This window comes from Pseudophryne corroboree, unplaced genomic scaffold (assembly GCF_028390025.1).
Source record: "Pseudophryne corroboree isolate aPseCor3 unplaced genomic scaffold, aPseCor3.hap2 scaffold_1636, whole genome shotgun sequence".
Lineage (NCBI taxonomy): Eukaryota > Metazoa > Chordata > Amphibia > Anura > Myobatrachidae > Pseudophryne > Pseudophryne corroboree.
Genome location: NW_026968271.1, coordinates 57775 through 71033, shown reverse-complemented (window position 1 = coordinate 71033; position 13259 = coordinate 57775).

The following is a 13259-nucleotide window of genomic DNA, read 5'->3' as shown; positions in this document are numbered from 1 at the left end:
GTTTGGGAGAAAAATGCAAAGGTACAATACAGCTTTTCCTTGCCAATATCTCTCTTTTGCAAAGAGCTAGGCATTGGAAAATTCAGGGCTATAACGTGTAGATGAAGCACTAACAGGAGGCTTTAAAATTTTCATTCTAGTGTCTTTCGTTTGGGAGAAAAATGCAAAAGTACAATGCTGCTTTTCCTTGCCAATATCTCTCTTTTGCAAAGAGATAAGCATTGGAAAATGCAGGGCTATAACGTGTAGATGAAGCACTAACAGGAGGCTTTAAAATTTTCATTCTAGTGTCCTTCGTTTGGGAGAAAAATGCAAAGGTACAATACAGCTTTTCCTTGCCAATATCTCTCTTTTGCAAAGAGATAGGCATTGGAAAATTCAGGGCTATAACGTGTAGATGAAGCACTAACAGGAGGCTTTAAAATTTTCATTCTAGTGTCTTTCGTTTGGGAGAAAAATGCAAAGGTACAATACAGCTTTTCCTTGCCGATATCTCTCTTTTGCAAAGAGATAGGCATTGGAAAATTCAGGGCTATAACGTGTAGATGAAGCACTAACAGGAGGCTTAAAAATTTTCATTCTAGTGTCCTTCGTTTGGGAGAAAAATGCAAAGGTACAATACAGCTTTTCCTTGCCGATATCTCTCTTTTGCAAAGAGATAGGCATTGGAAAATTCAGGGCTATAACGTGTAGATGAAGCACTAACAGGAGGCTTTAAAATTTTCATTCTAGTGTCCTTCGTTTGGGAGAAAACTGCAAAGGTACAATACAGCTTTTCCTTGCCGATATCTCTCTTTTGCAAAGAGATAGGCATTGGTAAATTCAGGGCTATAACGTGTAGATGAAGCACTAATAGGAGGCTTTAAAATTTTCATTCTAGTGTCCTTCGTTTGGGAGAAAAATGCAAAGGTACAATACAGCTTTTCCTTGCCGATATCTCTCTTTTGCAAAGAGATAGGCATTGGAAAATTCAGGGCTATAACGTGTAGATGAAGCACTAACAGGAGGCTTTAAAATTTTCATTCTAGTGTCCTTCGTTTGGGAGAAAACTGCAAAGGTACAATACAGCTTTTCCTTGCCGATATCTCTCTTTTGCAAAGAGATAGGCATTGGTAAATTCAGGGCTATAACGTGTAGATGAAGCACTAATAGGAGGCTTTAAAATTTTCATTCTAGTGTCCTTCGTTTGGGAGAAAAATGCAAAGGTACAATACAGCTTTTCCTTGCCGATATCTCTCTTTTGCAAAGAGATAGGCATTGGAAAATTCAGGGCTATAACGTGTAGATGAAGCACTAACAGGAGGCTTTAAAATTTTCATTCTAGTGTATTTCGTTTGGGAGAAAAATGCAAAGGTACAATACCGCTTTTCCTTGCCGATATCTCTCTTTTGCAAAGAGCTAGGCATTGGAAAATTCAGGGCTATAACGTGTAGATGAAGCACTAATAGGAGGCTTTAAAATGTTCAATCTAGTGTCCTTCGTTTGGGAGAAAAATGCAAAGGTACAATACAGCTTTTCCTTGCCAATATCTCTCTTTTGCAAAGAGCTAGGCATTGGAAAATTCAGGGCTATAACGTGTAGATGAAGCACTAACAGGAGGCTTAAAAATTTTCATTCTAGTGTCCTTCGTTTGGGAGAAAAATGCAAAGGTACAATACAGCTTTTCCTTGCCGATATCTCTCTTTTGCAAAGAGATAGGCATTGGAAAATTCAGGGCTATAACGTGTAGATGAAGCACTAACAGGAGGCTTTAAAATTTTCATTCTAGTGTCCTTCGTTTGGGAGAAAACTGCAAAGGTACAATACAGCTTTTCCTTGCCGATATCTCTCTTTTGCAAAGAGATAGGCATTGGTAAATTCAGGGCTATAACGTGTAGATGAAGCACTAATAGGAGGCTTTAAAATTTTCATTCTAGTGTCCTTCGTTTGGGAGAAAAATGCAAAGGTACAATACAGCTTTTCCTTGCCGATATCTCTCTTTTGCAAAGAGATAGGCATTGGAAAATTCAGGGCTATAACGTGTAGATGAAGCACTAACAGGAGGCTTTAAAATTTTCATTCTAGTGTATTTCGTTTGGGAGAAAAATGCAAAGGTACAATACCGCTTTTCCTTGCCGATATCTCTCTTTTGCAAAGAGCTAGGCATTGGAAAATTCAGGGCTATAACGTGTAGATGAAGCACTAATAGGAGGCTTTAAAATGTTCAATCTAGTGTCCTTAGTTTGGGAGAAAAATGCAAAGGTACAATACAGCTTTTCCTTGCCAATATCTCTCTTTTGCAAAGAGCTAGGCATTGGAAAATTCAGGGCTATAACGTGTAGATGAAGCACTAACAGGAGGCTTTAAAATTTTCATTCTAGTGTCTTTCGTTTGGGAGAAAAATGCAAAAGTACAATGCTGCTTTTCCTTGCCAATATCTCTCTTTTGCAAAGAGATAAGCATTGGAAAATTCAGGGCTATAACGTGTAGATGAAGCACTAACAGGAGGCTTTAAAATTTTCATTCTAGTGTCTTTCGTTTGGGAGAAAAATGCAAAGGTACAATACAGCTTTTCCTTGCCAATATCTCTCTTTTGCAAAGAGCTAGGCATTGGAAAATGCAGGGCTATAACGTGTAGATGAAGCACTAACAGGAGGCTTTACAATTTTCATTCTAGTGTCTTTCGTTTGGGAGAAAAATGCAAAGGTACAATGCTGCTTTTCCTTGCCGATATCTCTCTTTTGCAAAGAGATAGGCATTGGAAAATGCAGGGCTATAACGTGTAGATGAAGCACTAATAGGAGGCTTTAAAATTTTCATTCTAGTGTCTTTCGTTTGGGAGAAAAATGCAAAGGTACAATACAGCTTTTCCTTGCCGATATCTCTCTTTTGCAAAGAGATAGGCATTGGAAAATGCAGGGCTATAACGTGTAGATGAAGCACTAACAGGAGGCTTTAAAATTTTCATTCTAGTGTCTTTCGTTTGGGAGAAAAATGCAAAGGTACAATACAGCTTTTCCTTGCCGATATCTCTCTTTTGCAAAGAGATAGGCATTGGAAAATTCAGGGCTATAACGTGTAGATGAAGCACTAACAGGAGGCTTTAAAATTTTCATTCTAGTGTCTTTCGTTTGGGAGAAAAATGCAAAAGTACAATGCTGCTTTTCCTTGCCAATATCTCTCTTTTGCAAAGAGATAAGCATTGGAAAATTCAGGGCTATAACGTGTAGATGAAGCACTAACAGGAGGCTTTAAAATTTTCATTCTAGTGTCCTTCGTTTGGGAGAAAAATGCAAAGGTACAGTACAGCTTTTCCTTGCCAATATCTCTCTTTTGCAAAGAGATAGGCATTGGAAAATTCAGGGCTATAACGTGTAGATGAAGCACTAACAGGAGGCTTTAAAATTTTCATTCTAGTGTCTTTCGTTTGGGAGAAAAATGCAAAGGTACAATACAGCTTTTCCTTGCCGATATCTCTCTTTTGCAAAGAGATAGGCATTGGAAAATTCAGGGCTATAACGTGTAGATGAAGCACTAACAGGAGGCTTAAAAATTTTCATTCTAGTGTCCTTCGTTTGGGAGAAAAATGCAAAGGTACAATACAGCTTTTCCTTGCCGATATCTCTCTTTTGCAAAGAGATAGGCATTGGAAAATTCAGGGCTATAACGTGTAGATGAAGCACTAACAGGAGGCTTTAAAATTTTCATTCTAGTGTCCTTCGTTTGGGAGAAAACTGCAAAGGTACAATACAGCTTTTCCTTGCCGATATCTCTCTTTTGCAAAGAGATAGGCATTGGTAAATTCAGGGCTATAACGTGTAGATGAAGCACTAATAGGAGGCTTTAAAATTTTCATTCTAGTGTCCTTCGTTTGGGAGAAAAATGCAAAGGTACAATACAGCTTTTCCTTGCCGATATCTCTCTTTTGCAAAGAGATAGGCATTGGAAAATTCTGGGCTATAACGTGTAGATGAAGCACTAACAGGAGGCTTTAAAATTTTCATTCTAGTGTCTTTCGTTTGGGAGAAAAATGCAAAGGTACAATACAGCTTTTCCTTGCCGATATCTCTCTTTTGCAAAGAGCTAGGCATTGGAAAATTCAGGGCTATAACGTGTAGATGAAGCACTAATAGGAGGCTTTAAAATGTTCAATCTAGTGTCCTTCGTTTGGGAGAAAAATGCAAAGGTACAATACAGCTTTTCCTTGCCGATATCTCTCTTTTGCAAAGAGATAGGCATTGGAAAATTCAGGTCTATTACGTGTAGATGAAGCACTAAAAGGAGGCTTTAAAATTTTCATTCTAGTGTCTTTCGTTTGGGAGAAAAATGCAAAAGTACAATGCAGCTTTTCCTTGCCGATATCTCTCTTTTGCAAAGAGATAGGCATTGGAAAATTCAGGGCTATAACGTGTAGTTGAAGCACTAACAGGAGGCTTTAAAATTTTCATTCTAGTGTCTTTCGTTTGGGAGAAAAATGCAAAGGTACAATACAGTTTTTCCTTGCCGATATCTCTCTTTTGCAAAGAGATAGGCATTGGAAAATTCAGGGCTATAACGTGTAGATGAAGCACTAACAGGAGGCTTTAAAATTTTCATTCTAGTGTCTTTCGTTTGGGAGAAAAATGCAAAGGTACAATACAGCTTTTCCTTGCCAATATCTCTCTTTTGCAAAGAGCTAGGCATTGGAAAATTCAGGGCTATAACGTGTAGATGAAGCACTAACAGGAGGCTTTAAAATTTTCATTCTAATGTCTTTCGTTTGGGAGAAAAATGCAAAAGTACAATGAAGCTTTTCCTTGCCGATATCTCTCTTTTGCAAAGAGATAGGCATTGAAAAATGCAGGGCTATAACGTGTAGATGAAGCACTAACAGTAGGCTTTAAAATTTTCATTCTAGTGTCTTTCGTTTGGGAGAAAAATGCAAAGGTACAATACAGCATTTCCTTGCCGATATCTCTCTTTTGCAAAGAGATAGGCATTGGAAAATTCAGGGCTATAACGTGTAGATGAAGCACTAACAGGAGGCTTTAAAATTTTCATTCTAGTGTCCTTCGTTTGGGAGAAAAATGCAATGGTACAAGACAGCTTTTCCTTACCAATATCTCTCTTTTGCAAAGTGCTGCGCATTTGAAAATTCAGGGCTATGTCGTGTAGATGATGGCCTAACAGGAGGCTTTCAAATTTTCTTTCTAGTGTCCTTCGTTTGGGAGAAAAATGCAAAGGTACAAGACAGCTTTTCCTTGCCAATATCTCTCTTTTGCAAAGAGCTAGGCATTGGAAAATTCAGGGCTATAACGTGTAGATGAAGCACTAACAGGAGGCTTTAAAATTTTCATTCTAGTGTCTTTCGTTTGGGAGAAAAATGCAAAAGTACAATGCAGCTTTTCCTTGCCGATATCTCTCTTTTGCAAAGAGATAGGCATTGGAAAATGCAGGGCTATAACGTGTAGATGAAGCACTAACAGTAGGCTTTAAAATTTTCATTCTAGTGTCTTTAGTTTGGGAGAAAAATGCAAAGGTACAATACAGCTTTTCCTTGCCGATATCTCTCTTTTGCAAAGAGATAGGCATTGGAAAATTCAGGGCTATAACGTGTAGATGAAGCACTAACAGGAGGCTTTAAAATTTTCATTCTAGTGTCTTTCGTTTGGGAGAAAAATGCAAAGGTACAATACAGCTTTTCCTTGCCGATATCTCTCTTTTGCAAAGAGATAGGCATTGGAAAATTCAGGGCTATAACGTGTAGATGAAGCACTAACAGGAGGCTTAAAAATTTTCATTCTAGTGTCCTTCGTTTGGGAGAAAAATGCAAAGGTACAATACAGCTTTTCCTTGCCAATATCTCTCTTTTGCAAAGAGATAGGCATTGGAAAATTCAGGGCTATAACGTGTAGATGAAGCACTAACAGGAGGCTTTAAAATTTTCATTCTAGTGTCTTTCGTTTGGGAGAAAAATGCAAAGGTACAATACAGCTTTTCCTTGCCGATATCTCTCTTTTGCAAAGAGATAGGCATTGGAAAATTCAGGGCTATAACGTGTAGATGAAGCACTAACAGGAGGCTTTAACATTTTCATTCTAGTGTCTTTCGTTTGGGAGAAAAATGCAAAGGTACAATACAGCTTTTCCTTGCCAATATCTCTCTTTTGCAAAGAGCTAGGCATTGGAAAATTCAGGGCTATAACGTGTAGATGAAGCACTAACAGGAGGCTTTAAAATTTTCATTCTAGTGTCTTTCGTTTGGGAGAAAAATGCAAAAGTACAATGCAGCTTTTCCTTGCCGATATCTCTCTTTTGCAAAGAGATAGGCATTGGAAAATGCAGGGCTATAACGTGTAGATGAAGCACTAACAGTAGGCTTTAAAATTTTCATTCTAGTGTCTTTAGTTTGGGAGAAAAATGCAAAGGTACAATACAGCTTTTCCTTGCCGATATCTCTCTTTTGCAAAGAGATAGGCATTGGAAAATTCAGGGCTATAACGTGTAGATGAAGCACTAACAGGAGGCTTTAAAATTTTCATTCTAGTGTCTTTCGTTTGGGAGAAAAATGCAAAGGTACAATACAGCTTTTCCTTGCCGATATCTCTCTTTTGCAAAGAGATAGGCATTGGAAAATTCAGGGCTATAACGTGTAGATGAAGCACTAACAGGAGGCTTAAAAATTTTCATTCTAGTGTCCTTCGTTTGGGAGAAAAATGCAAAGGTACAATACAGCTTTTCCTTGCCAATATCTCTCTTTTGCAAAGAGATAGGCATTGGAAAATTCAGGGCTATAACGTGTAGATGAAGCACTAACAGGAGGCTTTAAAATTTTCATTCTAGTGTCTTTCGTTTGGGAGAAAAATGCAAAGGTACAATACAGCTTTTCCTTGCCGATATCTCTCTTTTGCAAAGAGATAGGCATTGGAAAATTCAGGGCTATAACGTGTAGATGAAGCACTAACAGGAGGCTTAAAAATTTTCATTCTAGTGTCCTTCGTTTGGGAGAAAAATGCAAAGGTACAATACAGCTTTTCCTTGCCGATATCTCTCTTTTGCAAAGAGATAGGCATTGGAAAATTCAGGGCTATAACGTGTAGATGAAGCACTAACAGGAGGCTTTAAAATTTTCATTCTAGTGTCCTTCGTTTGGGAGAAAACTGCAAAGGTACAATACAGCTTTTCCTTGCCGATATCTCTCTTTTGCAAAGAGATAGGCATTGGTAAATTCAGGGCTATAACGTGTAGATGAAGCACTAATAGGAGGCTTTAAAATTTTCATTCTAGTGTCCTTCGTTTGGGAGAAAAATGCAAAGGTACAATACAGCTTTTCCTTGCCGATATCTCTCTTTTGCAAAGAGATAGGCATTGGAAAATTCAGGGCTATAACGTGTAGATGAAGCACTAACAGGAGGCTTTAAAATTTTCATTCTAGTGTATTTCGTTTGGGAGAAAAATGCAAAGGTACAATACCGCTTTTCCTTGCCGATATCTCTCTTTTGCAAAGAGCTAGGCATTGGAAAATTCAGGGCTATAACGTGTAGATGAAGCACTAATAGGAGGCTTTAAAATGTTCAATCTAGTGTCCTTCGTTTGGGAGAAAAATGCAAAGGTACAATACAGCTTTTCCTTGCCAATATCTCTCTTTTGCAAAGAGCTAGGCATTGGAAAATTCAGGGCTATAACGTGTAGATGAAGCACTAACAGGAGGCTTTAAAATTTTCATTCTAGTGTCTTTCGTTTGGGAGAAAAATGCAAAAGTACAATGCTGCTTTTCCTTGCCAATATCTCTCTTTTGCAAAGAGATAAGCATTGGAAAATTCAGGGCTATAACGTGTAGATGAAGCACTAACAGGAGGCTTTAAAATTTTCATTCTAGTGTCCTTCGTTTGGGAGAAAAATGCAAAGGTACAATACAGCTTTTCCTTGCCAATATCTCTCTTTTGCAAAGAGATAGGCATTGGAAAATTCAGGGCTATAACGTGTAGATGAAGCACTAACAGGAGGCTTTAAAATTTTCATTCTAGTGTCTTTCGTTTGGGAGAAAAATGCAAAGGTACAATACAGCTTTTCCTTGCCGATATCTCTCTTTTGCAAAGAGATAGGCATTGGAAAATTCAGGGCTATAACGTGTAGATGAAGCACTAACAGGAGGCTTAAAAATTTTCATTCTAGTGTCCTTCGTTTGGGAGAAAAATGCAAAGGTACAATACAGCTTTTCCTTGCCGATATCTCTCTTTTGCAAAGAGATAGGCATTGGAAAATTCAGGGCTATAACGTGTAGATGAAGCACTAACAGGAGGCTTTAAAATTTTCATTCTAGTGTCCTTCGTTTGGGAGAAAACTGCAAAGGTACAATACAGCTTTTCCTTGCCGATATCTCTCTTTTGCAAAGAGATAGGCAATGGTAAATTCAGGGCTATAACGTGTAGATGAAGCACTAATAGGAGGCTTTAAAATTTTCATTCTAGTGTCCTTCGTTTGGGAGAAAAATGCAAAGGTACAATACAGCTTTTCCTTGCCGATATCTCTCTTTTGCAAAGAGATAGGCATTGGAAAATTCAGGGCTATAACGTGTAGATGAAGCACTAACAGGAGGCTTTAAAATTTTCATTCTAGTGTCCTTCGTTTGGGAGAAAACTGCAAAGGTACAATACAGCTTTTCCTTGCCGATATCTCTCTTTTGCAAAGAGATAGGCATTGGTAAATTCAGGGCTATAACGTGTAGATGAAGCACTAATAGGAGGCTTTAAAATTTTCATTCTAGTGTCCTTCGTTTGGGAGAAAAATGCAAAGGTACAATACAGCTTTTCCTTGCCGATATCTCTCTTTTGCAAAGAGATAGGCATTGGAAAATTCAGGGCTATAACGTGTAGATGAAGCACTAACAGGAGGCTTTAAAATTTTCATTCTAGTGTATTTCGTTTGGGAGAAAAATGCAAAGGTACAATACCGCTTTTCCTTGCCGATATCTCTCTTTTGCAAAGAGCTAGGCATTGGAAAATTCAGGGCTATAACGTGTAGATGAAGCACTAATAGGAGGCTTTAAAATGTTCAATCTAGTGTCCTTCGTTTGGGAGAAAAATGCAAAGGTACAATACAGCTTTTCCTTGCCAATATCTCTCTTTTGCAAAGAGCTAGGCATTGGAAAATTCAGGGCTATAACGTGTAGATGAAGCACTAACAGGAGGCTTAAAAATTTTCATTCTAGTGTCTTTCGTTTGGGAGAAAAATGCAAAGGTACAATACAGCTTTTCCTTGCCAATATCTCTCTTTTGCAAAGAGCTAGGCATTGGAAAATGCAGGGCTATAACGTGTAGATGAAGCACTAATAGGAGGCTTTAAAATTTTCATTCTAGTGTCTTTCGTTTGGGAGAAAAATGCAAAGGTACAATACAGCTTTTCCTTGCCGATATCTCTCTTTTGCAAAGAGATAGGCATTGGAAAATTCAGGGCTATAACGTGTAGATGAAGCACTAACAGGAGGCTTTAAAATTTTCATTCTAGTGTCTTTCGTTTGGGAGAAAAATGCAAAGGTACAATACAGCTTTTCCTTGCCGATATCTCTCTTTTGCAAAGAGATAGGCATTGGAAAATTCAGGGCTATAACGTGTAGATGAAGCACTAACAGGGGGCTTTAAAATTTTCATTCTAGTGTCCTTCGTTTGGGAGAAAACTGCAAAGGTACAATACAGCTTTTCCTTGCCGATAGCTCTCTTTTGCAAAGAGATAGGCATTGGAAAATTCAGGGCTATAACGTGTAGATGAAGCACTAATAGGAGGCTTTAAAATTTTCATTCTAGTGTCCTTCGTTTGGGAGAAAAATGCAAAGGTACAATACAGCTTTTCCTTGCCGATATCTCTCTTTTGCAAAGAGATAGGCATTGGAAAATTCAGGGCTATAACGTGTAGATGAAGCACTAACAGGAGGCTTTAAAATTTTCATTCTATTGTATTTCGTTTGGGAGAAAAATGCAAAGGTACAATACCGCTTTTCCTTGCCGATATCTCTCTTTTGCAAAGAGCTAGGCATTGGAAAATTCAGGGCTATAACGTGTAGATGAAGCACTAATAGGAGGCTTAAAAATTTTCAATCTAGTGTCCTTCGTTTGGGAGAAAAATGCAAAGGTACAATACAGCTTTTCCTTGCCAATATCTCTCTTTTGCAAAGAGCTAGGCATTGGAAAATTCAGGGCTATAACGTGTAGATGAAGCACTAACAGGAGGCTTTAAAATTTTCATTCTAGTGTCCTTCGTTTGGGAGAAAAATGCAAAAGTACAATACAGCTTTTCCTTGCCAATATCTCTCTTTTGCAAAGAGCTAGGCATTGGAAAATTCAGGGCTATACCGTGTAGATGAAGCACTAACAGGAGGCTTTTAAATTTTCATTCTAGTGTCCTTCGTTTGGTAGAAAAATGCAAAGGTACAATACAGCTTTTCCTTGCCGATATCTCTCTTTTGCAAAGAGATAGGCATTGGAAAATTCAGGGCTATAACGTGTAGATGAAGCACTAACAGGAGGCTTTAAAATTTTCATTCTAGTGTCTTTCGTTTGGGAGAAAAATGCAAAGGTACAATACAGCTTTTCCTTGCCGATATCTCTCTTTTGCAAAGAGATAGGCATTGGAAAATTCTGGGCTATAACGTGTAGATGAAGCACTAACAGGAGGCTTTAAAATTTTCATTCTAGTGTCCTTCGTTTGGGAGAAAAATGCAAAGGTACAATACAGCTTTTCCTTGCCGATATCTCTCTTTTGCAAAGAAATAGGCATTGGAAAATTCAGGGCTATAACGTGTAGATGAAGCACTAATAGGAGGCTTTAAAATTTTCATTCTAGTGTCCTTCGTTTGGGAGAAAAATGCAAAGGTACAATAAAGCTTTTCCTTGCCGATATCTCTCTTTTGCAAAGAAATAGGCATTGGAAAATTCAGGGCTATAACGTGTAGATGAAGCACTAACAGGAGGCTTTAAAATTTTCATTCTAGTGTCTTTCGTTTGGGAGAAAAATGCAAAGGTACAATACAGCTTTTCCTTGCCGATATCTCTCTTTTGCAAAGAGCTAGGCATTGGAAAATTCAGGGCTATAACGTGTAGATGAAGCACTAACAGTAGGCTTTAAAATTTTCATTCTAGTGTCTTTAGTTTGGGAGAAAAATGCAAAGGTACAATACAGCTTTTCCTTGCCAATATCTCTCTTTTGCAAAGAGCTAGGCATTGGAAAATTCAGGGCTATAACGTGTAGATGAAGCACTAACAGGAGGCTTTAAAATTTTCATTCTAGTGTCTTTCGTTTGGGAGAAAAATGCAAAGGTACAATACAGTTTTTCCTTGCCGATATCTCTCTTTTGCAAAGAGATAGGCATTGGAAAATTCAGGGCTATAACGTGTAGATGAAGCACTAACAGGAGGCTTTAAAATTTTCATTCTAGTGTCCTTCGTTTGGGAGAAAAATGCAAAGGTACAATACAGCTTTTCCTTGCCAATATCTCTCTTTTGCAAAGAGCTAGGCATTGGAAAATTCAGGGCTATACCGTGTAGATGAAGCACTAAACAGGAGGCTTTTAAATTTTCATTCTAGTGTCCTTCGTTTGGGAGAAAAATGCAAAGGTACAATACAGCTTTTCCTTGCCGATATCTCTCTTTTGCAAAGAGATAGGCATTGGAAAATTCAGGGCTATAACGTGTAGATGAAGCACTAACAGGAGGCTTTAAAATTTTCATTCTAGTGTCTTTTGTTTGGGAGAAAAATGCAAAGGTACAATACAGTTTTTCCTTGCCGATATCTCTCTTTTGCAAAGAGATAGGCATTGGAAAATTCAGGGCTATAACGTGTAGATGAAGCACTAACAGGAGGCTTTAAAATTTTCATTCTAGTGTCTTTCGTTTGGGAGAAAACTGCAAAGGTACAATACAGCTTTTCCTTGCCGATATCTCTCTTTTGCAAAGAGCTAGGCATTGGAAAATTCAGGGCTATAACGTGTAGATGAAGCACTAATAGGAGGCTTTAAAATTTTCAATCTAGTGTCCTTCGTTTGGGAGAAAAATGCAAAGGTACAATACAGCTTTTCCTTGCCAATATCTTTCTTTTGCAAAGAGCTAGGCATTGGAAAATTCAGGGCTATAACGTGTAGATGAAGCACTAACAGGAGGCTTTAAAATTTTCATTCTAGTGTCTTTCGTTTGGGAGAAAAATGCAAAAGTACAATGCTGCTTTTCCTTGCCGATATCTCTCTTTTGCAAAGAGATAAGCATTGGAAAATTCAGGGCTATAACGTGTAGATGAAGCACTAACAGGAGGCTTTAAAATGTTCATTCTAGTGTCTTTCGTTTGGGAGAAAAATGCAAAGGTACAATACAGTTTTTCCTTGCCGATATCTCTCTTTTGCAAAGAGATAGGCATTGGAAAATTCAGGGCTATAACGTGTAGATGAAGCACTAACAGGAGGCTTTAAAATTTTCATTCTAGTGTCTTTCGTTTGGGAGAAAACTGCAAAGGTACAATACAGCTTTTCCTTGCCGATATCTCTCTTTTGCAAAGAGATAGGCATTGGAAAATTCAGGGCTATAACGTGTAGATGAAGCACTAATAGGAGGCTTTAAAATTTTCATTCTAGTGTCCTTCGTTTGGGAGAAAAATGCAAAGGTACAATACAGCTTTTCCTTGCCGATATCTCTCTTTTGCAAAGAAATAGGCATTGGAAAATTCAGGGCTATAACGTGTAGATGAAGCACTAATAGGAGGCTTTAAAATTTTTATTCTAGTGTCCTTCGTTTGGGAGAAAAATGCAAAGGTACAATACAGCTTTTCCTTGCCAATATCTCTCTTTTGCAAAGAGCTAGGCATTGGAAAATTCAGGGCTATAACGTGTAGATGAAGCACTAACAGGAGGCTTTAAAATTTTCATTCTAGTGTCTTTCGTTTGGGAAAAAAATGCAAAAGTACAATGCTGCTTTTCCTTGCCGATATCTCTCTTTTGCAAAGAGATAAGCATTGGAAAATTCAGGGCTATAACGTGTAGATGAAGCACTAACAGGAGGCTTTAAAATTTTCATTCTAGTGTCTTTCGTTTGGGAGAAAAATGCAAAGGTACAATACCGCTTTTCCTTGCCGATATCTCTCTTTTGCAAAGAGCTAGGCATTGGAAAATTCAGGGCTATAACGTGTAGATGAAGCACTAATAGGAGGCTTAAAAATTTTCAATCTAGTGTCCTTCGTTTGGGAGAAAAATGCAAAGGTACAATACAGCTTTTCCTTGCCAATATCTCTCTTTTGCAAAGAGCTAGGCATTGGAAAATTCAG